We start from the raw sequence: 18,626 nt of genomic DNA, 5'->3' as shown, positions 1-18,626 counted from the left end.
AACACTGAACATTTAATCCTAAAGAATATTGTTGTTTTAAATGTAAATATCAAAACTTAACAAATCTTCAAGTAATTCTAAAAATATGCTTGACCAGTTCAATATTTTTGCAGTGGGCCATTGTTTTTCTCTTTGTTTCTTTTGGGGTGTGATGTAGTGAATACTAACTCTTTGCAAAATATGTTACTATGTTTCTTAAAGAAACAAATAAAGTATAGTTTCAGCTCTTTATAATATGGGATGTCAAAGGTTGTTGTCTCAGTTAATATGAGACAATTGTTGAAGATATTTGTATATGATTTAACAGGCACTTTTGACAGTGAGTGAATTTGAATATTTGATGTTAATAAATATTTCTTTACTACCTCATCTGTATAAGACACTGAACAATCGTATATAGTTTTTAATGTATACTTGGAGTGCACACACTTGTATGGTTTGAGTAGACTGAATGAGACGATGAATCAATGCCTTCAGCAGCAGAGTACTGAGCATGGAGAAAATAATTGGCAAATATTAGCTAACTAACATGAGTCTCATTAGTCATATTACAACATGTTGATCTTTTACTAAACACATTTCTAATTAGATTAATTATTGTTTCATGTATATAGCTTGGTTAAATATTTTGGGGCACTGTGTCTATATGCTTTTTTATCTTGCTATTTCTTAATTATCCATTAGTCTTTTTCTTTTCCTTTATTTGCACTAAATTTTTCAGTCAATTTTTAGTGTTTTCCATTTTTGGCCACTAGTCTCAGTGAAACTTTATATCTAATTCAGTCAAAGACATCTAAAAGTGTAATGTAATTTGACTTTTATATCCTCAAATTTTCTTTGAATTTTGAAATGTAATCTTGTTCACTGTTGAAAATCAATATCTTAAAAGCTAAAAGCTGAGATGGATGAAACTGGAGCCCATTATACAGAGTGAAGTAAGCCAGAAAGAAAAACAACAATACAGTATACTAATGCATATATATGGAATTTGAAAGATGGTAACGATAACCCTATATGTGAGACAGAATAAGAGACACAGATGCATAGAACAATTTTATGGACTCTGAGGGAGAAGGTGAGGGTGGGACGTTCTGGGAGGATAGCATTGAAACATGTATATTATCATACGTGAAACAGAACACCATTCCATGTTCGATGCATGAGACAAAGGCTCAGGGCCGGGGCAATGGGATGACCCAGAGGGATGGGATGGGGAGGGAGGTGGGTGGGGGGTCCAGGAAGGGGAACACATGTAAACCCATGGCTGATTCATGTCAATGTATGGCAAAAACTATTACAATATTGTAAAGTAATTAGCCCCCAACTAAAATAAATAAATTTATAAAAAAAAAAAAAAGCTGTAGACTTCATAATCTGAGCCCTTGTTCCATGTGGAATTTAGAATGTTACACTTCTTAAAGTGAGAAGTTACATACTGGCTAATTTGTGTTACTTGAAGTTGTTGTCAAGTACAAGACACTAAATTGTTAGGCTACCAAAGTAATTAGCCACTGTATTAGGTTTTGCTAGGCTATGGTGCATAGAAGATTAAAAAGCATTTGTGAAAAGAACTGAGCCTGCAGCTGCTCTGTAGAAAACCCATACAAAATTCACTCACTATCTTGAAACATTAGGATGGGGTACATGTCTCTGGGGTGAATGCTTTTGAAAAATAATTCACATTCACAGTCCTCCCATATTCAGGAAGCCTGATTTCTCACAACAATCTTTTGAGTGGCAGTACTTGAACTTCCCATTCCAATACTAATGATTAATGTATAAGAGTTGCACAGTTTAATATCATTTTTTTTCCTCCCGAAAGCTTCTTGGATCCTGATTTCAGTAACTGATTTAACATATAAATTGGCCCAAACTTGGCAAAAATCAAGAATATTTAACAGGGCACAGATGGTGCAGCAGAAAGCAATATCCAGAGATTTGGTGACTTGAGTGCTCTCTAACCCTCCACCAGCTGCTTTAGCTCAAGTGTGAATAAAGACCTTTTAAGAATCAGTGAAATTGTGTTATGTTGTGCCTAAGTATTGCCCACCCAACCAAATTGACACCGAAAACAGAAACAACCATATGGTTTTAAGTGTATTAGAGAAAAGTAGGCTGCAGCTTGATACTTAAGATTAAGTATGTTAAAATATTACTGCTGATTTCTTGTGCATTGCATATATCTCAGAAGCATCTTATATGAAAAAATATACTCAGCTCTGAATCTCTTAGTTTTCCGATTTAAATGTACAAGAAGGTAAAACAGACAACCACTGCCCAAGCACAGAAGATATCCTACAGATTACTTTAGGAACTGAAACAAAACCACAATCAATATATTTTTAATATATTTGGGCCCTGATACAACATAACGGAAGTGAGCAATTTTTTTTGTTTTGAATATCCAGAAGTGCTTTCTATGGCTCCTTTAGTTTGCAGAAAATGATGACTGATTTTACACACTGATTATCCTTAACATGTGAAATATGATCCATTTCAGGTAGCTGAAGACCTCCTGGGATGGCTTGCATTTTCAGCAGGTAATATGAAATAAATGGATCATATTTCTAGAAGTATTCATTAAAACTCAAGTGGCTGTGGCTAATATAGAATGTGTGTCTAGCTTAGAATATAAAAATACTTAAATGAGATTTTATATTTTATGACATTTTTTAATCACAAAGAGTAAACATTTGAAAAGAACTTGTTAAAGTAGTAGGAAATAAAAGCAGCATTATTAAATAAGACCAAAAATATGAATTGTTGTGAACCTCTTCAATAACATGTAAAGAGAATTATTTAAATATCTATACTACACATTAGTATATTTCACTAAAAATGTAAATCTTAAAAATTAAGTGGTTTAAATTACCTACTTGTCATTATAATTGTATATATACATGGTGATTATCATAATTGTATATTTTAAGTGATTTATTGTTGGATATATTTAACAAAAAAATTCATTGAAATTTTCCCACTTCCAAGTTGGATTATCCTATATGTTACCTGTAAGAGTAAAATATGAAAGTTCTTTAAATGACTATTTGATGTCATATATATTTTATATATTTTTAGTTGAATGCTCTGGTCATGCTTAGCCATTCAGTCATGTCCAACTATTTAAGACCTCATGGACTGTGGCCCACCAGGCTTCTCTGTCCATGGAATTCTCCAAGCCAGAATACTGGAGTGGATTTCCATTTCCTTATCCAGAGGATCGTCCCGACCCAGGGATTGAACCCAGGTCTCCTGCATTACAGGCAGATTCTTTACCGTCTGAGCCACCAAGGATTCCCCGTTGAATGCTCTATTGAAATATAACTGTGAAGCCTTAGCATGAACTTTATCTTCAAGCAAAATAGTAAAGATACATTAAGATAAAGCTGCAGAAATTTGGAAGCAAGTAAAAGTTGCCAAAGACAATTTTTCAGTGTGTTTATTTGGGATCTTTACCTTAATCATTTTAAAAGTACCTAAAAAACATTATATAATGAAATATTTGGGGCTAGACTAGGTGAGAAAATAGAAGAGACAAAAGGGAGAATTCAATCTCAAATTTTTATTGGAAATTAGACAAGTAAATCAAGGGTTATTTAGGAGGATAAAGAACCAAATAATAGATAGCTTAAATGCTAAAGACAAAACAGGCTGTCATCTAGGATGCTGATTCATTTGTGTGATTAGAAAAAAAAAAAAAAGAGGGGCTGAAAAGAAAGCTTAGTCAGCTGCTAAAAGGATAGATACTCTTGCAATTTTTATTCACTTTTTAGATATAATCCTATTATCAGACTCAAAGCACATTGACTGTGGTGGGGGTTCTTGAGGAAGACATTGTCCCAATGCCCTTTAATCCTTCCTCAAAGATACCATTGGGAAAAGAGAAATACCAGGCATTTTGCATATGCTATATACACAGTCTCACTAGCACTAATCCTGAATTGTTATTATAGCCTCCTTATTGGAGGGAGCCTTTTGGGTTGAGGTAATACATGGAATTCTGGCATAAACATCTCCCATTTGATACAGTAGGTACACAGATCCCATTTGTGTTTATTTATCTTGCACTTTAGTGCATAATTAGAATGGACACATACTGGTAGAAGAGTCCTCATGGTGGCTTCCTAACTTGATAGGAATCCTATCCTTTTCTTCCAACTTAATAAACCATAAGTGATACTTTGTCGTGAGAAAAATTTTTAAACTCTTCAGTGCGATTCTGTTTAAATGATGAAGAGGTTTGTGGTCCCTATTATATAGTCTTCATTTCACCTCTGTCATCCCTGCTTAAAGAATGACCCTAAATGTAACTCAGTAAATTTATTCAAGTGGTATTTTCAGTAGTTTTGTCCTATATGGTATGTTTAGATAAATTTTTAAAGATTTCCACAAATTTTCCATTTGTACCATTTTTCCAAGTCATCAGAGTTACTTGATTTCAGCTTAATTCAATTATATCCCTTCCACCTTGGAAAAGGAAGTGAGTTGTTCTCACAAGAATTGACAACTCATTCAACTATAAATATTTGCTAGTAGCAGTGGCAAGTCTTATAGAAAATTATATTTACTGACATGGACAGTAACATGATATTGTCTCAGAACAAGATACTTATTTTTGACAAAGGGAGTGTCATAAATGGCACATTATTCCTTCCATATAGCACACTATTAGAAACCAATAGGCTAAAAGAATGACAGGGTGTCCTACTGAAGGTTTTAGGTAAGTTACCACCTCAGGGAAAACATTTTGAGAAATAGCCCCAGAATTGTAGTAAACGAACTTGGTCCAATGCTGATATATAATGTTTAATCTTGAATGGGTATGTTTGGGGGTAAAATGGAAATAGGATTGGCTAGATTCTCATTTACATTGACTTAGTACTCAAAGTTCTGATGGATAAGACATCTTTCTTTCTAGGTAGAACCCTCCCTCTAAAGAATACAATAAGATTACAGTAAATCTGAAATGGGCTATACTACTGGCATGGGTAATGAATTCATATTATTATGAGCCAGGTATGGTGTTACACAAAAGGACCTGTCAGCATCTTTAGAGCTCTGGTTTACCTGGGAAATATTTCAGTGTTCTCATGCTCCATGATACTCCTAGGTGTGTTTTTTTTGAGCCATTACTTGTCAAAGATCAAGAACAACAAAGTCTCAGACTCTTCTGGGATGGAAATCTGGATCACAGTCAGGCAAGCACACTGAACTAGATAAAGAACTGACCAAAAAATGAGGAGAACCCTAGAAAGTGTTATGAAGTAGGGAGATAATGAAAATTAGTCAATCAATGAGTACAATTATCAGGACCTGTTGTAATAGCACATTGAAAACTCAGACACAGAGTAGACTTATAGTGGGACCCATATTGATTCAACAGTAAGGGAGTCCTTGTTTCAGATGTTTATTTTGTTCTGGTTCACACCATCTCTTCTTTAACACTTGTTTTTGCTGAAACTAGGATGCAAAGTTCCATGTAGCACAGCACAAAAATAAAAATAAATAAACAGAAGCCAAATTGACTATAAATAGTGATGCATATATCATACAAAAATTATTTGAAAACTATTATAAAGATAATTCTACATTACCATTTGGAATTAATTCAGGATATGTAAAGCTAGAGAAATATTAGATAATATCAGGTAAAAATATGGAGCTGTAAAATTCATAAGAAACAAATATCTCTCAAAAATAATTAAATGAAAAGACAAGCAAACTTAGAAGGGGAAAAAGAATGTAAAAAGAAATGAGCTGACAGTTCACAGAAAAATAAATAAAAGAGATGGGTATATGTATGAAAATATTTTGGACTTCACACATATTTAAGGATACTAATAATAACTAGATTATTTTTATTACCAATGAAATTAGCAAACATTAAAATGACTAAATAATAAATTTGTCAAGCTAATATGAAAATAATACTATTGATATTTTTTGAAGTGTTACAATTTTTAAAGCCTATTTGCCTTTATGCTATATAATAAATTTACATTATTTTTGATTAAACAGTTCCATTAGGAATTTATTTTGTATAATCACAGGTTGTAGAAAACACAGTCAGAAGTACAAAAAATGCTTTCAAAACAGCTTATAATTTGTAAAAATTAGAACATAAATACCCACCAGTAGAATGTAGATTCAATATTAAATGTCATATCTGTGTCATAAGATTATTTATATGTGTTAAAATATGAAATCAAGACTTACCTGGTGGCTTAGATGGTAAAGCGTCTGCCTACAGTGTGGGAGACCCAGGTTCAATCCCTGGGTCGGGAAGACCTCCTGGAGAAGGAAATGGAAACCCACTCCCATATTCTTGCCTAAAAAATCCCATGGACAGAGGAATCTAGTAGACTATAGTCCATGGGGTCACAAAGAGTCAGACATGACTAAGCGACTTCACTTTCTTTTCTAATACATCCTAACAGAAGTAAAACTTCCCTATTATATTATATATATATATATATATATTTCACACTGCTAAATGAAAAAGGATATTCCATGATAGTATGACAACACTTATGCCTATGTGTAGAACATTTTAGTAAAACATTAGATGAGGTCAATAGAGATTGCTTCTGGGGATTGTGGGAGAAGTTAGATATTAGGAAGAATATATATTCACTTTATAACCTTTTGATCCATCTGAATTTCATATTTTAACTCATATTACTTTTATTACAAAGTTAGTTTTATTATGTGTACACCCCCAAGAGTCATAATCATCATTAGAAAATATCTCAAAGAATAATTGAACTCTACTTTTCCCAGAGCAACATACAACTGTATAGAAATAAGTACCTGGAGTTCTCAGAGTACACTATTAATATTTGTGGAACAATCTGATTTGTAATATAGGTTTGAGGAGCTTGCCAAGAGGAAAAGAGCTAAAGGTATTGAGGAGACACTGACTTTGAGCAAGAAAAATAGCAGAAATCACATGCCAGGGAGGAAGATTTTTTCTATGATCCTAGAGTTGAATTAGAGTTCATAGGAAACAGAAAGAGTTGTGAGAATATTTGGGCCAATACTGCTGAACAGCAGCTTTATCATTTGGAAAGGCAGTTGGATACAATTAACTATCCGTACTTTAGTTGCTAACACTGACAGATACATTGAGCTCAATATTATCTTTGTAACTTGTAAATTTTAGCTTTACATTAGAAGACAAACTCTTTTATTCAATTTAAAATTATAAAATTCTGGCTATTTTCCCTGAGCTATATGATATGCCTCTTATAGCATATTTATGTTACACATAGTAGTTTGTACCTTTTAACCCCCTACACCTATCTGTCTTCCTCCCTTATCTCTCTCTGCTGCTAACAACTATTTGTTCATTATATGAGTCTACAATTCTTCCACCACACTTAGGAACATGTTAAATGCACCAGTGTTTGAAGTAAGAAAGTACACTGGTCAAATTTTATATGCATATTCTGAAAAGATACTTAATATGAAATCTACCCTTGTTAAAAATATTGTAGGTTTATAAGACTATATTGTTAACTACAAATAATATTCTGTACAGGAGATCTCTAGAACTTATGCTACTGAAACCTTACACATGTTGAATAGCAACTCACAATCCCTCCCTTCACCTTACTAGTTCATGGCAATTACCACACCATGTTCTGCTTCTATATGTTTGACTATTTTATAAATCTCATAAAAGTTATGTTACACAGTATTTTTCCTTCTGTGAATTCTTATTTCACTTAATATATTGTCCATCCATGTTTTCACATATGGTAGTCTTTCCTTTTTTCTTAAAGGTGAATAATATTCCATTGCGATGGCACCCCACTCCCAGTACTCTTGCCTGGAAAATCCCACGGACAGAGGAGCCTGGCGGGCTGTAGTCCATGGGGTCACTGAGTCGGACACGACTGAGCAACTCCACTTTCACTTTTCACTTTCATGCCCTGGAGAAGGAAATGGCGACCCACTCCAGTACTCTTGCCTGGAGAATCCCAGGGACGGGGGAGCCTGGTGGGCTGCCGTCTATGGGGTCGCACAGAGTTGGACACGACTGACGCGACTTAGCAGCAGCAGCAGCAGCATGTATGTAACACATTTTTTATCAATTCATTCGTTGATGGACATCACATCTTGTGTATTGTAAATAATGCTGTGAAGAACATGAATATACAAATATCTCTTTAGGATATTCAATTCTGATTTTAATTCTTTTGGATTAAAAACACAGAAGTGAGACAGCTAAATCATGTAGTAGCTCATTTAAGAAAATTGAGGAAACTTCATACTGTTTTTCACGGATACTGCATAGTTTTGCATTCTCGTGAATAGTGTATAAGGATTCCAATTTTTTCACATCCTCACCAACACTGGTCAGTTTTAAAAATAATAGTCATACTAACAAGTGTGAAGTAATAGCTCATGGTATTGATTTTCATTTCTGTGATTATTAGTGATGTTAAGCGTCTTTTCATATATTTGTTGGCCATTTGTATGTCTTTGGAGAAATTCTACCCAGAACACTTGCATATTGCCATTGAGTTGTTACTATTACTATTATTTCTATAAAATTAGAGTTCCCTGTATATTTTGGATATTAAACCCCTTATCCGATTCATGGTTTGTAAATATTTTCTCTCATTGCATAGGTAGCTTTTTTACTCCTTTGTTTCCTTTGCTATGTAGAAGCTTTTTAGTTTGATACAATGCCGGTTGTTTATTTTTGCTTGTATTGCCGGTACTTTTGATGTAATACCCATGGAATTATTGCCAAGACAAGTGTCATGAAGCTTTTCTTCTATGTTTTGTTGTAGGAATGGTACAATCTCAGGTATTATGTTCAAGTCTTTAATGCATTTTGAGTTGATTTGAAGGAATAGTGTAAGATAATGATACAATTTCATCCTATTGCATGTAGATATCCAGTTTTCCCTAAACCACGTACTGAAAGGATTATTCTTTCCTCATTCTGCATTTTCTGTATCTCTATCAAAGATCAGTTCAGTTCAGTCGCTCAGTCGTGTCCGACTCTCTGCGACCCCATGAACTGCAGCACGCCAGGCCTCTCTGTCCATCACCCACTCCCGGAGTCCACCCAAACCCATGTCCATCGAGTCGGTGATGCCATCCAACCATCTCATCCTCTGTCGTCCCCTTCTCCTTCCGCCCCCAATCCTACCCAGCATTAGGGTCTTTTCCAATGAGTCAACCCTTCGCATGAGGTGGCCAAAGTATTGGAGTTTCAGCTTCAACATCAGACCTTCCAATGAACACCCAGGATTGATCTCTTTTAGGATGGATTGATTGGATCTCCTTGCAGTCCAAGGGACTCTCAAGAGTCTTCTCCAACACCACAGTTCAAAAGCATCAATTGTGCGGCGCTCAGCTTTCTTCACCGTCCAACTCTCACATCCATACACGACCACTGGAAAAACCATAGCCTTGACTAGACGGACTTTTGTTGCCAAAGTAATGTCTCTGCTTTTAAATATGCTATCTAGGTTGGCCATAACATTCCTTCCAAGGAGTAAGCGTCTTTTAATTTGATGGCTGCAGTCACCATCAGCAGTGATTCTGGAGCCCAAAAAAATAAAGTCTGACACTGTTTCCACTGTTTCTCCATCTATTTCCCATGAAGTGATGGGACCAGATGCCATGATCTTAGTTTTCTGAACGTTGAGCTTTAAGCCAACTTTTTCACTCTCCTCTTTCACCTTCATCAAGAGGCTCTTTAGTTCTTCACTTTCTGCCATAAGGGTGGTGTCATCCGCATATCTGAGGTTATTGATATTTCTCCTGGCAATCTTGATTCCAGCTTGTGTTTCTTCCACTATCAAAGATCAGTTGACCATATATGCATTTGGTTGCTCTATTCTGGACTGTGTGTGACTTCCCTGGTGGCTCAGACAGTAAAAGTGTCTGCCTACAATGCAAGAGACCTGGGTTCGATCCCTGGGTCTGGAAGATCCCCTGGAGAAGGAAATGGGAACCCACTCCAGTACTCTTGCCTGGAAAATCCCATGGACGGAGGAGCCTGGTGGGCTACAGTCCATGGGGTCGCAAAGAGTCGGACATGACTGAGCAGCTTCACTACATTCTGGACTATTGATCTAAATGTCTTTTATTCTAGTGCATACTGTTTTATAATGTGGCATAGTAATATATCCTGAAACCAGAAAGTGTGCTGCCTGTAGCTTTGTTGTTCTTTCTCAAGATTATTTTGATTAGTTGGGTTTTTTGGTTCCATGTGAATTTTAGGATTCTTTTTTTTTTTAATCTCAGTTCAGTTCAGTTCAGTCGCTCAGTTGTGTCCGACTCTTTGCAACCCTATGCATCTCAGCATGACAGGCCTCCCTGTCCATCACCAACTCCCGGAGTTCACCCAAACTCATGTCCATCGAGTTGGTGATGCCATCCAGCCATCTCATCCTCTGTCGTCCCCTTCTCCTCCTGCCCTCAATCCCTCCCAGCATCAGAGTCTTTTCCAATGAGTCAACTCTTCGCATGAGGTGGCCAAAGTATTGAAGTTTCAGCTTCAACATCAGTCCTTCCAATGAACACCCAGGACTGATCTCCTTTAGGATAGACTGGTTGGATCTCCTTGCAGTTTGAGGGACTTTCAAGAGTCTTCTGTAAAAAAAAAAAAAAAGGTCATTGGTATTTTGATAAAAAATTTTGTATCCATGATGCATTTTGGTAGTATGGATATTTTAGCAGTACCAAGTCTTTCAATTTATGAATACAGAATGTCTTTCCATTTATTTGATTCTACTTTATGTTATTAATCAATGTTTGGTAGTGTTCAGTGTACAAATCTTTTAACAGTTAAATTCATATCTTTGTATATTATTATTTTATAATATTATAAATTATAGTTTTATTAATTTCATTTTTAGAAAGCTCACTATTAATTTATAGAAATGGAACTAATATTTGTATTATTTTTCTATCATGCAACATTAATGAATTTCTTTATTAGTTCTGATAAGTTTTTCGAGTGTCTTTAGGGTTTTCTACATCATGCCATTGGCAAATAGAGACAGCTTTACTTTTTTCCTATCCAACCTGAGTGCTTTTTATTACCTTTTCTTGTCTAATTTCTTTGATAAGGATTCTAGTTGAATGAAAGTGCTGAGAGTGAGTATTCTTGCCTTGTTCTTAAGCATTTTCTAAAATGCTTTTAGTTTTTCACTGTTGAGTATATTATTAGTTATTGACTTTTAATATACATATCCTTTATTAAGTTGGGGTAAAATTCTTCTATAACAAATTTCTTCTTCATGATTTTTCACTTTAATTGATTTTTATATGTTTAAATCATCTTTACCTCAAATCCCACTAGGTCTTGGTATATGATCCTTTTAAAATGCTGCTGAATTCTGTTTTCTACTATTTTGTTTCCTATTTTTGCATGTATGTCTGTTAGGAATATTGGCCTCTATTATTCTTTCCTGCAATCTCTATTTGGCTTTGGTATCTGGGTAAAGCTGACCTCATAGAATGCCTTTGAAAGTGTTTCCTCTTCATCAATTCATTTATTTTTGGCTGTGCTGGGTGGGTCTTCATTGCTGTAGGCAGGCTGGCTTTCTCTATGGTGAACAGGGGTACCTTTTGTTGCAGTGCACAGGCTTCTAATCACAGTGGCTTCTCTTGCCACAGAGCACTGGCTTTTGGGCTCTCTGGCTTCAGTAGCTGTGTGCACAGGTCTAATTGCCTGATGGTATGTGGGATCCTCTCAGACCACAGATAGAACTGGTGTGACCTGCATTACAAGGTGGACTCCCGGCCACTGGACTACCAAGGAAGCCCTCCCCTCTTCTGCAGTTTTTTGAAAGAGTTTAATAAGGATTAGTATTAATTATTTAAATGTTTACTAGAATTCATCAGTGAAGGCCTCTAGCTCTGAACTTTTCATTGTTTGTAGGTTTAAGATTACTGGTTTAATCTCTCTTGGCCTGTTAGCACTTTTCATATCTTCATGATTCAGGATTGATAGGGTATATGTTTCCATTTATTTTTTCTAGATTATCTAGTTTTTTGGTACATGATTTTTCATGGTTCTTTTTATGTATTTGATGGCACTTGTAATGCCTCTTCTTTTATTTCTGAATTTATTTATTGGAGTCTTCTCTCCTGCCTCTCTCTCAAATACTTTATTATTTTGCTTGTCGTCTTTGTGCAGGGCTCATGCTAATCTTCTGTGTATCATTCTGATTTTACTATATGTGCTGATGAAGTTAGCATTTCTCTTTTTCTTGGTTAATCTAGCTAAAAAGGCTTGTTATTTTTATTTTCTCAAAAGATTAGTTCTTAGTTTCATTGATGCTTTCAATTGTCTTTCTAGCTCTGTTTAAATTTTTATGCTCTAATCCTTTTATTTCTTTCCTTTTACTAACTTTGGACTAGCTTGTTATTTTTGTCCTCAGTTTGTTTTCCTTCCTGGAGGTGTAAATTAGACTGTATATTTGATTTTTTCTTAATAAAGGCATGTATCACTATAAACTTCCTTCTTAAGACTACTTTTAATGTATCCCTTAAATTTTAGTATGTTTGTTTTCATTTTAACTTGTCTTGAGATATTTCCTAATTTCTCTTTTGATTTCTTCTTCAACCCATTTGTTGTTCAAGAGTGACTTGTTTAATTTCTATATATTTGCGAATTTACCAGTTTTATGTATGTCAGTTAGGTCCATTGGTCTATGGTGCTGTTCAAGTCTGCTGTTTATTTATTTATTTATTGGTCTGGATATTATATTCATAATTGAAAGATAATAAAAGTAATGAAATATAATAATAAATATAATAAATAACAATAAAACTCCTACTATTATTGTATTGGTGTCCTCTTTTTCCTTTCAGTTTTTCCAAATTGCTTTGTACATTTAGATGCAATGATGTTGGGAGAATTATACGTACATATTTATAATTGTCGTGCCTTTCCAGTGAATTGATCCTTTTGTTGTTGTTGTTGTTATAGTCACTAGGGCATGTCTGATTCTTTTCTACCCTTATGGACCATAGCCTGCCAGGCTCCTCTGTTCATGAGATTTCCCACTCGAGAATACTGGAGCAGGTTGGGATCTTCCTGACCCAGGGATAAAACCTGTGTTTCCTGCATCTCCTGCATTGGTAGGCAAGTTCTTTACCACTGAGCCACCAAGGTGATTATATAATGTCCTTCTCTATCTCTGTGACAGTGTTTGACTTAAAGTTTAGTTTGATATAAGTAATAATAGTCCTGTTTTCTTTTGTTTCCCATTTGCATGGATTACTTTTTCTATCTCTTCAATTTCAGTTCATATGTATTCTTATAACTAAAGAGTCTCTTCTGTAAACAGCATATAGTTGGATCTTGAGATTTTTGTTTTGTTTTGCTTAAAAAAATTCTTTCAGATAATCTGTGTCTTTGTATAGGGGAGTTTGATTCATTAATATTTAAAGTAATTGTTGATAGAGAATGCCTTGCTATTTCCATTTTATTGTTTTCTGTCTGCCTTATAGTATTTGTCCCTTTTTCTCTCTGGCTGTTTTTGTGTTTCATTGATTTTTATGCATTGGTATACTTGGATTCTTTCCATTTTTCTTTTGTGCATATTCTATTGGCATTTTCTTTCTCATTATAATGGGACCTACATAAAATAGTCTGTGGTTATAACAGTGTTTTAAGCTGGTAACCTAATGACCTATGGTATATAACTTTTACTCCACTTGCTTTTTGTCTTTGTCTTTGTTGGTCATTTTATTATAATGTGTCTTGGTATAAATTCCTCTTATTGGTAACCTTTGGGCTCCTGGATTTAGAGATTCATTTCCCCTTTCCAAGATTTGGGAAATTTGGGGCCACTATTTCTTTGAATAGCTTCTTACTACATCTTTGTCTTTTGACCCTCTTATGGCATTCCATAAGTCTCCTTAGCATTTTTCATTCTTTTTTTATTCTGTTTTTGTTGTCGTTGTTAGCTCCTCTTATTGGATAATTTCCAATGTCTTTTCTCTGAGTTTACTGATCCTTTTTTCTGCTTGATATAGTCTTCTGGGAAGCCCTTCTAGTGAATTTTCTAGCTCACTTATTGTGTGCATCAACTCTATGACATCTGCTAGGTACTTTTTAATATTTTCTATCTCTGCTAATATTCTCAGTTTGTTCATGTGTTGTTCTTCAGACCTCACTGAATATGTTTATGATGGTTATTTTAAGTTTTATTTCAAGTAGCTTATGTATCTCCATTTCATGAGGGTCAGTTTCTAGAAATTTATTGTGTTCCTTTACTTGGAACATATTTTCATGATTTTTTCATTGTCTTTGATACCTTATATTGGACAATACAGTTGCTTTTCTCATTCTTGTTGTACTGGTCTTGCACGAGATAAGACCCAAACTAGTTGTCCCAGTCAGAGATTCTGAGCAGCCTTTCAAAACTTCATACCAGTTCAAACTGTCATATTGTTCTCAGTGGCCCCCCAGGCATCTAGTGCTGGGTTTCATCAGTGCTCGAAGACATGACAGAATCCAATAACTGAGAAAACTACCAGAAAAATCAGAGTATTGGATACACAATTTTTTTTTCCTCTCTGGGAGAATGTGGGGACTGGGTTTCTTTTCGCCTGAGCTGGGGTGTGTGGTGTGGTATGTGTTAGTTTGACAGTTTAAGCAACAGTTTTTGTTCTCAATGGTCCCTAAGATCTAGAGTTTCCAGGGTCTCATCAGAGATCCAAAACAGGAGACAGAAGTAAGTGCCTCAGGAAACCCACAGTATCATCATAATGTTGAACCTATGGTCTAGTGCTTTCCTTCCATCCCAAGGAATAAAGTGGGAACTGGGAGTATCTTTTCAATAGCATGGTGCTGTGCCCTATTAGGACTAACGATGAAATATTACTGCCAGCTTTGATGTGGCTCAGCCTGTGCTCACCAAGCATTTGTAAACCTTTCAGTCAGTTCCTAGATTTCTCTCAAGGGAAACTGTTCTGTGGATCATCACTAAATATGTGTGTCCATGAGGGGAAGAAGTTGTCAGGACTTCCTATTTACCATCTTGCTGATGTCCCAAATTATATTTTATGTCTTAAATATTTTAAAGATCCAAGTAGTATATAGACACACACAAATTAATATTATTAAAATAATTCAAGAAGTGTTTAATAGACTGTTTTATTTACAAAGTACAAGTGAGTGAAAGTGTGAGGCATAGTGTTAAGTCACAGAGTTAATAAGAAGGAGCTGTAGCTCCCTGTAGAGCAGAAGGAATGAAGGGAAGATGTGGTTATCAGAACCTGGAAAAAAAGCAGAGTGGAGAGGATAGAGAGTATAATAGGCTAAATAATGTCCTCCCACCAAAAGATCCACCTTCTAAACACTGGAACCTCTGGATGTTGCCCTGTATGAGGAAAACAAACAAACAAACAAACTTTACATATGCAAATAACTTAAACATCTTGAAATAGGAAGAATATCAAAGATGATAAAATGGGACCTAAACATTATTACATATATTATTATAAAAGGGAGGAAAAGGGAGATTTGACACAGAAGAGGGTGAAGTGATATGATTACAAAAGCAGCAGAGTTATACAATGACAAGCCAAAGAATGATGGCAGTCATCAACATCTGGAAGAGGTTAAAAATGGATTCTCGCATAGAGCTTCTGGAGGACACGTGGCTCTGTCAACCTCGTGATTTTGGCCTAGAGATACTGATTTTAGACTTATGACTTTTAAATCTATGAGGGAATACATTTCTGTATTTTTAAGCTCCCAGATTTATGGTAATTTATGTCATCTGCAGGAAAATAACAGTGTAAAGGGAGGAGAAAATAGAGGATAAAAAGCATAAAGCTGGAAACAGAGTGGAAACATAATTGACTTTGGAACCAGAAAGATTTGATTTGAATTTCAGATTCCAAACATCATTTCTGTAACTTAGCTGTTAGCAAGATAGTGGTAGTTTTCAATTAAGCAGTATTTCTTACAGCCTATGGGATGTGCTATGTATATTGTTTAAAGGTATTTCTGGCACTTTTGTTATGTTAAATAGTAGCCCGTATCATGCAAGACAATTAATAGAAGGCAAAGTAGAAGAGATTGGCATAACAATTATGGAAAGGAGAATTGAAATTATGCCATATGAAGAATTGAAAGAACTGGCACCATATGTTACTAGAAGCATGAGTAGAAGCAACAAAACCATAGTAGAAACAATATATCCACGGTGATAATGACAGATAAGGAGGAATATTCTACAAAAGTGTGTCAAGCATTCAGGAATATGTGTCCAGAATATCAAAACTGACAGAAACAAGTCCATTTGAATGTTGAAACATAGGGGTTTAAAAGATGTTAAAAATTCCTTAATGTAGGTAAGAAATAGTTCCTGATCTTATTGTAAGACTGTGGTTTAAAACTGTGTGAATGTACAGGGCAAGAAACTAGAAGTAAAATTCTGTGCAGCTTTGGTGGCTTTATCAGTCTGGAGAGTAAGGGTTATGAGAATGCACTACTCCATATACATAACTATTTCATATTCTCCTTGACACCATAGTGAAGTGAAAGTCACTCAGTTGTCTCTGACTCTTTGCGACCCCATGGACTGTATAGTCCATGGAATTTTCCAGGTCAGAATACTGGAGAGGTTATCCTTTCCCTTCTCCAGGGGATCGTCCCAACTCAGGGATGTATCTAACCCAGGTCTCCCACATTGCAGGTGGACTTTTTTACCAACTGAGCCACAAGGGAAGCCCCCTTAACACCATAAGTATTCTTTATTTGAGGAAATAGATTCGATAGACAGAATGCCTGAAGAACTATGGATGGAGGTTCTTAACATTTTACAGGAGGCAGTTATCAAAACCATGCACAAGAAAAGGATGCAAAAAAGCAAAATGTTTGTCTGAGGAGGGCTTACAAATAGCTGTGAAAAGAAGGGAAGTGAAAGGCAAAGGAGAAAAGGAAAGATCCCCATTTGAATGCAGAGTTCCAAAGAATAGCAAGGATAAATAAGAGAGCCTTCCTAAGTGAACAGTGCAAAGAAATAGAAGAAAACAATAGAATGGGCAAGACTAGAGATCTCTTCAAGAAAATTACAGAGACCAAGGGAAACTTTCATGCAAAAATGGGCATAATAAAAAGCAAAAATGGCACGGACCTAACAGAAGAAGATGCTATTAAGAAGAGGTGGCAAGAATACACAGAAGAACTATACAAAAAAGATCTTCATGACCCAGGTAACATTGATGATGTGATCACTCACCTAGAGGCAGATATGCTGGCCTTAAGAAGCATCACCATGAACAAAGCTAGTGATAGCTTACGGTGAACTGTGTAGGATTCTTGATCTCCAAAGAAGAAGATTTACCTTCGGGAACAGGGACCAGGATTGATCACTCAAGAGCTTTTGTGTAGCAGAGTTGTATTAAAGTATGAAAAGGGACAGAGAAAGCTTCTGACATAGACATCAGAAGGGGGGCGGAGAGTGCCCCCCTTGCTACTGTTAGCAAGGGACTTATATACTTTTAATTAATTATTACAATAAATCAGAAGAATGTCTCAAGTTTGTGAAAATTTTACCAGATCCACTCCCACAGTTTACATTTTAGGCTTACAGGACTCAGTTCAGTTCAGTTCAGCCGCTTAGTTGTGTCTTACTCTATGCGACCCTGTGGACTGCAGCACGCCAGGCCTCCCTGTCCATCACCAGCTCCTGGCGTATACTCAAACTCATGTCCATTGAGTCAGTGAACCTATCTAACCATCTCATCCTCTGTTGTCCCCTTTTCCTTCTGCCTTCAATCTTTCCCAGCGTCGGGGTCTTTTCAAATGAGTCAGTTCTTTGCATCAGGTGGCCAAATTATTAAAGTTTCAGCTTCAGCATCAGTCCTTCCAATGAATATTCAGGACTGATTTCCTTTAGGATTGACTGGTTTGATCTCCTTGCAGTCCAAGAGTCTCAAGAGTCTTCTCCAACACCACAGTTCAAAAGTATTAATTCTTTGGTGCTCAGCTTTCTTTATGGTCCAACACTCACATCCATATACGACTCCTGGAAAAACCATAGCTTTGACTAAATGGACCTTTTTTGGCAAAGTAATATCTCTGCTTTTTAATATGCTTTCTAGGTTGGTCATAGCTTTTCTTCCAAGGAGCAAGTGTCTTTCATTATCACAGATGCGTTCACCATCTACAGTGATTTTGGAGCCCCAAAAAATAAAGTCAGCCACTGTTTCCACTATTTCCCCATCTATTTTCCATGAAGTTGCTGACTAAAACATGATGTACAACTTGTGAGTTGTGAGTTAAGTTTTATTTGGGGCAAAATGAAGATTACAGCCCAGGAGGCAGCATCTCAGATAGCTCTGAGAGATCGCTCCAAAGTGACAGTCGGGGAAAGTCAATATATAAGGTTTTGGTGAAGGGGAAGGGGGAAGTTCAATACCATGAAGCACTCAATTTACAAAAGGTTTTTTGTTAGTCATGAGGGTCTGATGTCACCATGAAGGGATTTAGTACTTCTCTAGATATGAGGAGATGCAAGGACTGAGATCATAAAACCTGTTCCTAAAATCATCCAACTATCTAAAGACCTGTCCAGCCAGATTCCCTGGAGCACAGAGTGCCTCACTCCACCCTGAACTCCCTCAGAGAT

The 18,626-nt window shown here is 35.9% G+C and overlaps 1 pseudogene; it reads right to left on the bottom strand.

The window, feature by feature from the left end:
- Positions 1 to 12,133: 12,133 nt before the first annotated feature.
- On the bottom strand, positions 12,134 to 12,231 carry LOC145521732 (U6 spliceosomal RNA; annotated as a pseudogene).
- Between the last annotated feature and the right edge of the window lie 6,395 nt (positions 12,232 to 18,626).

This window comes from Giraffa tippelskirchi, chromosome 1, assembly GCF_054371585.1.
Source record: "Giraffa tippelskirchi isolate mGirTip1 chromosome 1, T2T-mGirTip1v1.2.pri, whole genome shotgun sequence".
In the NCBI taxonomy this organism is placed as follows: Eukaryota; Metazoa; Chordata; class Mammalia; order Artiodactyla; family Giraffidae; genus Giraffa; species Giraffa tippelskirchi.
Note: the sequence above shows the minus strand (reverse complement) of the source record. Positions and strands in the feature narration are given on the sequence as shown.